The sequence below is a fragment of the Camarhynchus parvulus genome, chromosome 6 (genome assembly GCF_901933205.1).
Source record: "Camarhynchus parvulus chromosome 6, STF_HiC, whole genome shotgun sequence".
Classification (NCBI taxonomy): Eukaryota; Metazoa; Chordata; class Aves; order Passeriformes; family Thraupidae; genus Camarhynchus; species Camarhynchus parvulus.
The window spans coordinates 15,573,577-15,585,987 of record NC_044576.1 but is presented as its reverse complement, the minus strand read 5'-3'; positions in this window follow the sequence as shown (position 1 = coordinate 15,585,987).

Below are 12,411 nucleotides of genomic sequence, written 5' to 3'. Positions count from 1 at the left end.
TATCATTCTGTTTTTCTTTTTCACCTTCAAAGTTCCTGTTGATTTTAATATACTGACAGCCATAAGAATGTGGTTTGTCTTTTCTTAAATACTATGCATGAATCAAAATATCACCAAATAATTCAAACCAATTGCCAAAATAAATTAATTAGATCTCAATCTGTAAATTTGTTCGAGAAAAGAACAAACATGTTTTGTTTTCAATGGCCAGAAGATACAAAGGAAGTTAAACCCCAAACTTTGTTCCCTCTAAAAGCACACTAACCTCTCAAGGGCAGCTGGAGTAATCTCCTTCATTTCAGAGAGATGAATGAATATAAAAGGCAGGCTAGCTGCCTTCCAGATGGGGACAGGAAGTTTGCAGTGATGATCCTGAGCAGCCCTCTGCTTCTTGAAATCCCCAGGAGAGAAGAACGTGACCATCATCTCAGAGCAGAACGGACAGCTGGGAAATCTCAAATCTGAAATCCAGATAGTGATCTAGCTAGTGAAAATAGATGTCTGTTTCTCTTTCATCCGATGGAGAGAAGGGTGATAAAATTTGTGGCATCCTGCCAAAGCCATTGAACCCACTTAGGCACAAAACCTCATGTTAGCCAGGCTTAATAGCATCAAGAAGAAAAAAAAAATTTGACATTTTATTCATTGGTATTCCCACCCCTCAAAAAAACCCCAAAAACATCCCATCATAAGAATCGCCATCAGTGAGAATAATTGAAAACAAAGCCTGGCATTGACCTAATAGTTGAAATGCTCTTTTTAAATTTAGAAGTTTACTGAAATGCCAAAGGTGTGCAAGTCTATATGTACATCTCCAGGCAACAGAGGCAGAAGCCAGGAGCAATGTAGGTAGACAGTTAAACATTGTAACCTTGTTCTCTTCTGATCTGTTCAGGGTCTGCAAGTATTGTTTGCCTGTCTCTGCTCCTGAAACAGTGCTTCTAAAAGCCAGTTCAAGTACCTTTTGTTAGACTAGGGGACTCACTGGTTCATCTCTGAACCCAGGAATGTCAAGCCACCAATCTAGAAGAGCTATTCTGTTCCAGGTTTTTATGTGAGGAAGGCAGAACTGGTTCATTAGCAGGATAGGCTCATTCTTCAGAGAATTCTACCAGCAGCACAAAGTAAACCTAGTTTTGCCTCTCTAATGCATTAGTGCTTCTCAAAACAAGAAGTTCTGGACTGTATTTTTTATCTGCACTGTTGAAATACCACTCCCACTATCCTTACATTATACAGTTGCTTATGGACACTGTGAAACAGTAAAAGTGTGTTGACAAGATCACAAGGAATGCAGAAATTTAGGTCTTTTCTGCTGGCAACAGAGGAGTCAGGTCTGTCAAAACCTCAGCACTGGCATGGCCGCCACACTAGTCCCAGCCAGACCAGCAGGCAATTGCAAGTCAAACCATGGAGAAACGATGATTTTAAGTGAGAGCACACTTACATCACCCAGTTTTCAAAAGCTTTTGGACATTTCTGAAAATTCACCTAAATAAGAGCAGGTATTTTTCAAAATATGCTCAAACCCCAAGTCTGCCCCATGTAGCTGAGGCAGATAAAAACCCTTTAAACCTTACTTGGGCTATCTGTGAGAAACAAGCATTTCCTCTGAAACAGGAGAGGGCTTTGTACCTCACTGCTGTCAGCAGGTGACTTTACAGCTGCCCATCTGCTATGCATTTTGTAAATACCAAACATTTGTCTCCTGAAATGCCCCATCTTCCTGCTCCTCTCAAAAGCAGGAAGTCTGCCTTCCTGCTTGTGTCCAGGCTGTATTAAAAAAAGCATGTAATGAGCTGTTATCTTACTAGCAGCCAAACTAATAACAGCAGTCAGTCTAAGATGACACATGAATACAAGAGCCTAAAGTGAGTAGTAGGGCCAATGGTTCCAAGAGGAAGCGAACTCAGCCCTTCTTGCAAAGAGCCATGTTACCAGAAGAAGCAAATCTTTCATCACAAAGTTCATGCTCTGAAACTCAGGCTGAATGAATGAATATCCCCCACTGCTAGTGCATCCTAGGCAAACTGCCCCAGAGCAAGGACTGAACCCTATTTTTCTCTTGAACAGTGTCTCTCAGGGATAAACAGGAGGAAACTAGCAGTGCTGATACTTCAGGTAGAGGCTTATAAGAGCAACTAACAGCCTTCACAGTATTGTCAATTGACAGGCATCTCTCTCTCTAAGGGGCTTGTCCTGTGTGCACATACAAAGAACGCATCACACAACTCTGACATGACCCAGGTGCATTGGAATTTTAATGCTAATCTAACTACCCTCACTGAAACAAGATAAATATAATGGCTAAATAACTGGTATGAGAAAACAGAGATAAATGGATTATGGGGCAACACAGACAGAAAGCACTCAAACTTATATCTGAATCCTTCTTAGTACTAAGACTTTGGCTACACTGCACATTTTCACTCCACCCCCATCCCTTCCCATGGAAATTTTGAGCTGTGAGGTTGAAAGAAAAGTGATCCTTCATTAGACAGGGAGTATTTGAGTCCACATGCCATCTCAGGAGCTGTGATACCTCTAGTGAATTTTTTCTGTACTCTACAAACTTTTTAGATTCTTAATGACAAATGTTCATAGGTAATAAGTACACAGGCACAAATACTCCTCACTTACTGAAGTTTGTGGGACTTCTGTGATCATCTTTGCTGATGATGAGAATTTATCTCATTGACCATGAAATTCCTAAATTGTGCCTCTAGATTATGTAAAAGGAGGCACATATTCAGTGCCAGAATGGCAATCCCCTACCTGAGGTGACACAGGAACTGGACAGGACAGCTTCTTAACAGCCTGCTGGCAGTGATGTGAAAAGAAGAAAAATCCCTGCTTGACTCAAGCCAAGATAAACTTTCCACAGCACTAAAGAAACATCACCTTTTTATTTATAAAACAGACAAGTCTTTAAAATAAAATCTGTGACATCACTGATGCCAAATCCTGCCATTTCCATAGCCTGAACAAAAGTGCACTTCACAGTTGAACTACCCTACTTTGTAAGACAGCAGCTTAAACAAGAAAATCAAGTGTATCTCAGGTCAGTGTCCCAGTGTCTCCAACTCAATGCAGGTATACTGACTCCAGGCCCCTTCTCTGGGCTTCCCACCATTCCTCATCACACCATTTAAACCAGACACAAAGTCATGCTGATTCTGTGAAGGCATCCAGACAGACCAACTGCAACATTTTCCAAAGGCAAAATCATAGAGTGTAGTGAAAGGGAAATTGTATTGACCTTTTGCTCTGCTAACAAGGGATTTGCAGGCACACAGGCTATGTTTGTTCAACCAGAGTTGAAAAGAAAACCAGAATCATATGAAACATCCCTCTAATTCATGAACCCAGTGAACAGGATGGCCCTAGCTATTGTGTCAGGACATACAGCTTGGGGTCCTTAATCCTTCAAATTATTGGCATGGTGCACTTGTTCTGTGACAGCTCTTTCAGATCTTTTCCCATCTCTATTGTTTTGTTTTCTGCTTGAGTAAATAGTAGGGCAAAAGTGAGACACATTTGTTTCTGCTGTCATCTGCCAAAATGAGTGGTCTGGAACTTCACCTCCCTGCTTTTTCTGTCAACATTGTATCTTGGCAACTGCAGGTGAGCTATCATCAAGGAAGAAGTCCTCTCCCATTTAGTCTTGTATGAAAAGTGCAGAGTGAAAATGATGGCACAAAGTACAAAGTTGTAAAGGACGAGGGTTAAAAATAGAGATTAAAAATGGAAAACCAGAATCCACCTTATTTACATCACAGACCACCATTCATATACATGCTGGGCAAACACAAAGTGAACAAATTGCCTCCAATTTACAGAAGGAGAAAACTGAGGCAGAGAATGGCAATCTGACCATAATCACCCCCCAAATCGGTCTTATTAGAGATCTCATCTCTTATTTTCTTAGTCCTAATTTCATCACCTATCCACTAGGCAGCACTGCCCTTTTTTGCATCAGAATTATTACAAATTATTAAACCAGGATTATGGTGATTTACACCAACTTGGCACAGACAAACAAGGGAAGCAGAGAAACTACAGTGTGGAAAGGTTCAGCTATGAGGTGATCTTGAACAGCTCAGGGATTTTGTGTCATGGTTTTCAACCTTGGTTGTGGTAAATGCTGCCAGCTCCCACCTGGTATGAGAGGGGTCATGACAGCATTGGCTTCTGGAAATCCTTTAGAATAAAAGACTTGAACTCAATGACCAGTCTTCATTTGTCCTCAAAAGACAAACTAGACAGTCCCCCTATCTTCATTCTTTATAATTTAAATGGAATCATTGTAAGAAAGCATGATTATTGTTGGTGTTGATAGTAGAAAGGGAAGAAGAGCAGCATTCTGTTTGTGCCTGCACTAGAGCCTCACTGGAAGACAGGACAAAGGTAACCTTGGCATCTGCTGTTATGTTCCAAATCCCAGGAGGAATGAGGACTCTTGAATGCTGCTTTAACACTTCTCTTGCTGGGAACAATGTAACAGAACAAGCAAATTCTGCAAACAAAGACAGGTTTTTTTCTGAACAGAGATAAAGTTTGACTTTTCTTTCTCTGCCTTCCATCACAGCCTATTTCTTCTCTCTGTCTGGTAGACAGGGTAGTATAGAGGAGGATGTTTAGATGAAATCAGAGACCAGTCTCTGTTTCCAGCTTTGCCACTACTGCATGCAGCCTTGTACAAAGCATTGTCCACTCTCTTGCATTGCCTGTATTTCCAGCCCTTTCAATTCAAGTAGCAGCTGCCACACATACCAGTGCCTACATATATGTTCTCTGTCCCTAACACAAAAAGCCAAGGAAGTTTTGATTTGTTTAGGTCTACTACAGACCATATGTGCAAGAAATCCATGCTTCCTCAAAGGGAATGCCTTGCTGTGCAGTTGTGACAGGGTGTGTGGGCATATGTTTCTGCTTGCCCTATTTAATCATTAAATGGTTTCAATAACCAATTCTTTGGCAGGCTATGCAGGTTAATTCACATCTGTTCCTACATACGTGCACATATACACACATTCACACAGAAAACATACAGCCATCTTTGCTAGTTAAACACAGCTCATCATTTCAATAGGGAATATTGTGTTCCCTAGTAAGGTATAGGTAATGCTTAGAATAAGATTCTCCATAAAAATAATTTATGAACCTGAAATACTTTCCATAAATAGCATTAATATAAAATAAAAATAATAAAAAGCATTATAATGCTACTTCAGATACTATAGCATTATAATGCTATAGTACTGACATCAGACTAGAAAGTTTATGAGCAAATAACAACAACAACATTAAAAGGGTATGGACAGAGACCAAGCACATTTCAGGTTTTGGTTTGAACAATTTTGAACATGTGTTTACTTTCACTGGTAAGTTCTCATCTCTAATCTTAGGGACATCCTATCCTAAAAAGGGATCAGATCTGACATAGGGAACAAGAAGCTACAGCAGTAGAGAAACTTTTCCCTTCTATCTCTACAGGTAGAAAAATACCTTTATCTAGCTGGAAAGGGAAACATAACCCAGTGAGATGCATAAAGTGTGCCAGGTCTCAAAAGTAAATAGTGAGGAAAATGCTAAGCAATCACTAGGAGTGCACAATGTCCATGACTTCAACCATATACTCCTCAGAATGGATACCTATTCTGTAAACCCACTTTTCAAGATTTGCTATTATTTCTACCTTAAAAGAGCAGAAATAGCCTCTCTCTCAGGACATTTTCTTCCCTTCCATTCATGAAAGAATTGAGTGGCCTCTTCTGCCCATTCTTGCCCCACCCACCATGGAAAAGGAGAGTGAAGAAATTTTTAAAAAATTAAAAACCTTCAGGAAAAGGTGCACTGTGTTTTTTGGAACAGACACTAAAAGTGAAATTGCTGAAACAGTGTAGGATTAGAAACAGATTTAACAGTTTACACAGACAAATGGAAGAGCAAAAAGCACAGGTAATTATAGGGTTTTTTCCTTAATGTAGAACGACTTAGAGCTAAATGCTTTGGATGAAATAACAATACATCTTCCTCAGCCTAATTTTTAATTTATAAACCAAATTGAACCGAGCAGGTCTAGAAAAGTTCTGACATTTCTTCTTTGCATTACTTTCTGCCTGTTTTTATCCAAAAGATAAAGAGACAACCTGGAGATGTGCTAAATCTAAAATTATTTGGAACTAGGGAACAAGAAGCTTAGGGGGACATAGGAACATAAAGCAAAAGAACCTAAGCTTGTAATACTTTGGACCAAGGCCCATCATGAAGTCTCTGACCTGTGGATTCTTACTCAGCACCACTGGCAGTTAAGTTTATTTCTCAGTATGTTCACTTGTAAGACTGAAGCCTTGAAAACAGTTTGGGAGAGGAGCAAAGCACTTACTCTCTGCTGGGATTTAATTTGCTTTCTGTCTTTATTTCTGTCAGCTGCCAGGGAATCTTTACCTACCCACAGCAAGCCTAAAACATTTGCAATGTGAAGGATCTGAGCACAGCAACATTAAACAGAAACAAACATAAACAAAACCAGAAATAAATGAAAGATTGATTTTTTTTTAAAAAAAGTAGATTCCTTCATCTCTCCTGCATCAAGAAGATTTAAGTTTGTAGAGAATGTTAGATCTAAGTTCAGACCTCTCTTGCATAGGAAATCATAGTAAATAGCGGTAAACTTAACACACAGATTTTGAAATAATAACAGTCATCATCATCATAGTCCTCATTTCCATTAAAGGCTCAGAGGGCATTTTGGAACTATTACTAAACTAATATTCCCAGTTTGGCCATTGCACAGGCAGATTTTTTCTCCCAATCTCTTTTTTGTCAAAGAATTAAGTAATATGATATATAATCCCATCCTTAGCCTTAAAATTTAGGCTAAAATAATCTGGAAGGCTCCACTCAATAACCCACCTGAAAACATCCTAGGTGACCTGTTTAAAGCTGCAGAGCTCTTCTCTATTCACAAACTCCCAAAATCTCCATTTCCCACCAGTGCAGTCTCTTATCTTACTGGGTGGGCATTTTACATAAAACCTGTATAATGCCAGAGACAGAGTAAAGAAGTAGTTCCCAGGTATTTGTCCTCTGACCAATCTACTTGCAGCTGAGAAAATGTTAGCTCCTGCTGAGTCCCAGCCTGTCATGGTTAACCTGATTTCAGTACCCAGTTGTGTTCTAGACCTCAGTATCCTTCCTGGCAAATTCAAGTGTAATGCCTTGTTGACTCATCCCCTGTCTCTTTCAAACTATCAATGTAATCCATACTCTGAAAATCCCAAACTATCAATGTAATCCACACTCTGAAAATCATTATTTTCTAGTCTTCTGAGCAGCCACCGTCCCACTGTGGCAAATTCAGTGCTGTGCACAAACTTAAGACATGGACTTGCTTCCCAACAACCAGTCTACCAAGTAGCTTAAGCAAGGTACCAGTATTAAAGTCCTAGGACAGAGCACAAACCCTACTGTGCATGCCTTTGACAGGGTGTTTAATTTTAATAAAGGACCAAAAGGGAAAACTGAGGACAGTATTGTTTTAAAAGTTATCACTAGTCAACCAAAACCCTTGAGTCCTCACACTTGTGTTTTGCTACATAGTCTACGTCTGCCTCAGTCTGAGGCTTAAAACTGATAAGGGAGAAGTAAGCTGTATATACAGAATCCCTAAGGTTCTGAAATGTTAGGTAATAACAAGTCATTTGTAGCATTTGTTTGAAATAAACATACAAATTACAGAGAATTACTGAAAGACATACCCTGAGTCACACAGCTTTTGCTGTCACTTGTCTACTGAATAAACCGCTCCACTCTGAGAATGTCAGTGCTTTCTGTTGAAAACACAAAATATCAACAAGTTGTGTCTCTATGACATATACCTTATAAGCATACAGAAATACTGCTGTTTAATTTGGGATACCATTAATGTCCAAGCAAGGAGTCAAGTTTCCTCTGTAGCTTTCAACACAGTTTCAGATAGAAAGCAAAGCTCAATTATTTTTGAGACTCTGAAAATTAAATGACTGCCACAGTCTAACACCAAGCTGTGAATCTGGGACAGAAGTCCTGCTGTTATGACTCCCATCTGAGGTCCTGTACACCACACGTTCACATCACAGGACACTGGCTGCAAGATGTAATTATTTCTTTGAACACAAATTAAGAAATCTGTCCTGTCCTACCCATGAATTACCCTGAAAACTCCCTTCATTATCTCCAAGCCACTAAAACAGTCATAGTTTTATTTTGCCATTGCAGCACTCCTATTAGGTGTGAAACTTGCGCTTTCCTTTGGGCTTGCACAGCATTTTAGGAAACCTATCTGTGCACAAGCCTTTTTCTGAGAATGTTTATCAATAGAAAACATATCTATAACAAATCAATAAACATTTAAAATGGGTAACATGGTGCAGCTGAAGCAGGGAGATAAGAGCTTCCACCTAAGGATTATGAATGCACAACCTCATTGTGTTAAACGGTAACACAGGTTGTGACCTCTGGGGTATTTACAATATTCTCTTTGTGCTTATACTAGTTAGAGACCATTTCTAAGAAATATGCACCTTTCTTATTTAGCTGGTATCTTGGTTGACTGACCCTGATGGGGTGGACAAAGGAAAAGAGACTGAGTATCATTTATGACATGCTCTTCAGGGTGATGAGAGGATAACAACAGTGGGAACCTACAGGGCAAAGCCTGGGTACTGATTTAGATACTGGACTGCAATGATTAATCTCCTATACCAACTCAGTCTGACTGCCATTATTACCCAGAAGCTTGGGGACAGATTTTCCTCCCCTGCATATTAACTAAGGGAATATATCCAAATGTAACAAGCCTTAAAGCTATCAGTCATACATCTTGACCTTAATACATAAATTTGGATATTGCATCGAGACCTTTCCAGCTTTATTGGCTGTAGCAACCATTTTAAGGACGCTGCCACGTGCCATTTTATCACAATGCATACAAGAAGTGTACCCTGTGTTTTTCTTCCAAGAACTTCACTGTGATTGATTTAAGGACACATTCACTAGCAATTCTGATAGTCAGAAAAAAATCACAGTCCAAGGTATGTACATCTGTAATCCTGTCAGGTACATTGTTGTTTGAAAACCCAGGTATGTATGTACACACATATGTATATTCTTGTTCCCATGCCACACAATGCATTATGTGAAAATCACTATACTTTGTAGCATCATCATCTGGTGATGTTTGAAGCCGCAAATTTAAAGAAATTCCTCTGCCTTCCAGTGGGCATTTAATTTGCCTAAATATTAGCTGCCATTTCTCTATTACTTCATTGCAACTTGAGTCTGTGAAAGGTGCTTGATGGCTATGGAAAATTAACTGCATTTAGTATAGCAAGAGTATTAGTAGCTTCCTAATACTTCAAAATAATAGAGACGCACATCCCTTCGTGAGTTGGGTACATCAGAAGAGTCATCCCATGCCTCTGTACCACATGCAATCACATGTATCCCTCTGCATTCCATGCAAATACAGTGTGGGGCAGAACACCAGTGCAATGAGGACTAATGCAGCAGAGTCAGAAAGAAAAATTTTGTATGGTTTGTAGAAAATGTCAGATGCTAATCTGAATACCCTTTTCATAGAAACAAATTACTAGACTAGATGGTAATGGCTTAGAAGAAGAACTGTTGTCAATGACAGAAATTGTGCTACATTGGTTTTATGAGATAAATCTTCAAAAGTACATAGAAGAAATTGCAATGCAAAAGCATCACCTTGGCTAAAGAACTGGTGATCTGATGGCTACTCTTGAGATCAACCTTCAGCCTCAAGGTAGGACTCCTACCATTGCTGCCAGCATTTTTGATGGAGCAATAATATTTATTAACATATTGAAATCTGATGCTAGCAACAACACACTTGATTATGTTCTGAAAAGTTTTGTCATACCTTTGAGCCAAAGAAGCAGGCCTGTAGGCTAAGCTGTTTACGCTGGCAAAGGTCTCAAGTCTCAGATGAGAGGCAGGTAAGGAAAGGGAACCAGAAGGTTTTCCAAACCTCTAGCACCAAGCCAGCAACACCTCTGGGGAAACACAGAACAGGAGTTACATGCTGAACAAGGCCCTCGTGGGTTTATGCATGTGGTACTGGCAGCTGAGTTTCCTTCATCTGCAGAACTTGAATAGATTGAGAAGACACTGAGAGAAATCACTCTAAAAGTAAGTATATGGCAACAGTGGATTGCATTCCCCTGGGTCCCTAATGGAACATGAAAAGCATATGGTGAAATAGGGAAGATTGTATTGAGTTTTTATTCATTTTAAGCCCACTTCTTTATTTCTCTCCTATCATTTCTAAATGCTTGTAAAGTTGTATATATACCTAAAACACATCAATATGTAGTAAGTACACATACACCAATCTGAGTTACTACTATTAGGAAAGAGAAAGAAGAGTCATCATTACTTAGCAAAAAGTGCATTGGTGACATGCTACACAACTCTAGAATATTTACAGAAACTTATTCCTCTGCAATTCATTGCTTTAGCTTTCAGGAACCCTTAGACAGGAATATAAGTGTATAAAAATAAAAAGTAACTGGGATGTGTTAACAAGATAAATAGTACTGAGATGTCAGGACTCAGATTTTAGGCAAACCACCATCTGCACCATGCAAAGGTCTAGCAGAAATTTTAGATTTTAGTATCTTTACTAGCTGACATCCTAAAACTGTTGCAATCTTCAGGCTTCATCATGAACTTCAGAACTTTTCATAAGTTCGGGGTTATTTTTCTTTATTGTCCTTAGGCAAAGCAATCATAGTAGAGCCTATAAAGACCCAGTGTCACTTCAAATCTTGCTAAGCCCTTCGTCTCACTGATATTCATCAACAGTAAGTAGGCTCTACTCCCTAATTATTATAAATAAATGCTGTGTGAAAAAATATTTCCTTTATAGCTACATCAGCAGGCTTCTCTGTGTCTTGTTGTTGTTGCTCCATCTTTGCTGCAGCAGCCAGACACATACCTTGAGGAACCATGGAAATGAGCAACTTGGATGCTGGAACCAGCTGAAAAGCTCAAAGCAACTACACGCCCTGGTATGGTCAAATAGATTTCTATCACCTAAATGAAGCATATTTTATTTAACGAACAATAGACCAAATCTCTTTGTCTCATGAACTCCAATTAAACTCATGAGCTTAACCTCAAACTGGATAAATATTAAAATAAATTCCTGGGGATGTATTATCAATGGAAACCTGACCTTTAAAATAATCACCATGTAATCAGTTTCTGCGCAGAAACAGAAGTCAGGGTTTCCCCCCCGCCTCTCTCTGGCTGTAAAAAGCTGGTCCATATTAATTTAACGTGTGCCTTTGACTTGTCAGTCTTTGGAGCTCGTGGCTGTGTGTGGTCTGTTCTCTGTGTAGAGTATGACCAGCAAAATCACGTGTGTCTTCTACATTTGTTCAACAACCATGAGTGGCCCAGAGTATCTCTGCAAAGTGAGGCACATATGGCAATGATTTAATGGGGGTTGAGAAGTAAATAAATAAGTTGTGGGGGAGACTTTGAAAGGTGCACAGAATGGAGGAGAACAAAGCATCCCTTGAATTTGACAATGAATTCATAACCAACTGTAAGAGCAAATGAAGAGATTGTGCCTACACCTAGAAGCAAGAGAAAACAAATTAGGCAGACACATTATGAACCAGGATTTATAACACAATAAAAATGAAGACTACAATATCTGGAAAGATCATAATAAAAGCAGCAGCTTCCTGGCAGTTCTGAAACAGGCAGCCGGGCTACTGGGCTATTAGAGATAGCATCAAACAATGGATAGAAATCAAGGGGAGAGCAATAAAAATGTATCCCTTATATTAACCTATAGAGTTCTGCGTTGTTACTTTGCAGATTGCACCCTTAATCAGTAAATACCTACAAATTGTATGTGAAATATATGCATGAGACCATAGAGCTGCACACAGAAATATCTGATGGGATATGAATGTCATAGCTGACAAGATACATAGGATTCAGGATAACTTTTGTGTTGATACTTGAGTATTGTCTCTTTCTCCAGGTCAGCCTAGAAGGATCTGAACTTGCTCAAGATACCAGCAGCCTTATAAGGAAAATATGAGACAAAAGAATACAATAGCCTGGGCCAAACACTGGGGATCAGAAGTCTTCAAGTTGCCTTCACCATGGTACTTTTCTTCCTGCCATGCTCGTTTTTCATTTCTTTGGAGATGTCATTTTTATCTGTGCAATGAAAGGGGGAAAAAGATGCAATTTCATAACTGCTGGGTTTCCTTGCCATGCTGCAAATAGTACAGTACAGCCCAGCTCTATGGCACTACTATCCCACACAGCCACCTCAAGACTAGAAAAAAAAACCCATGGGAGCAGCAAAGCAGCAAT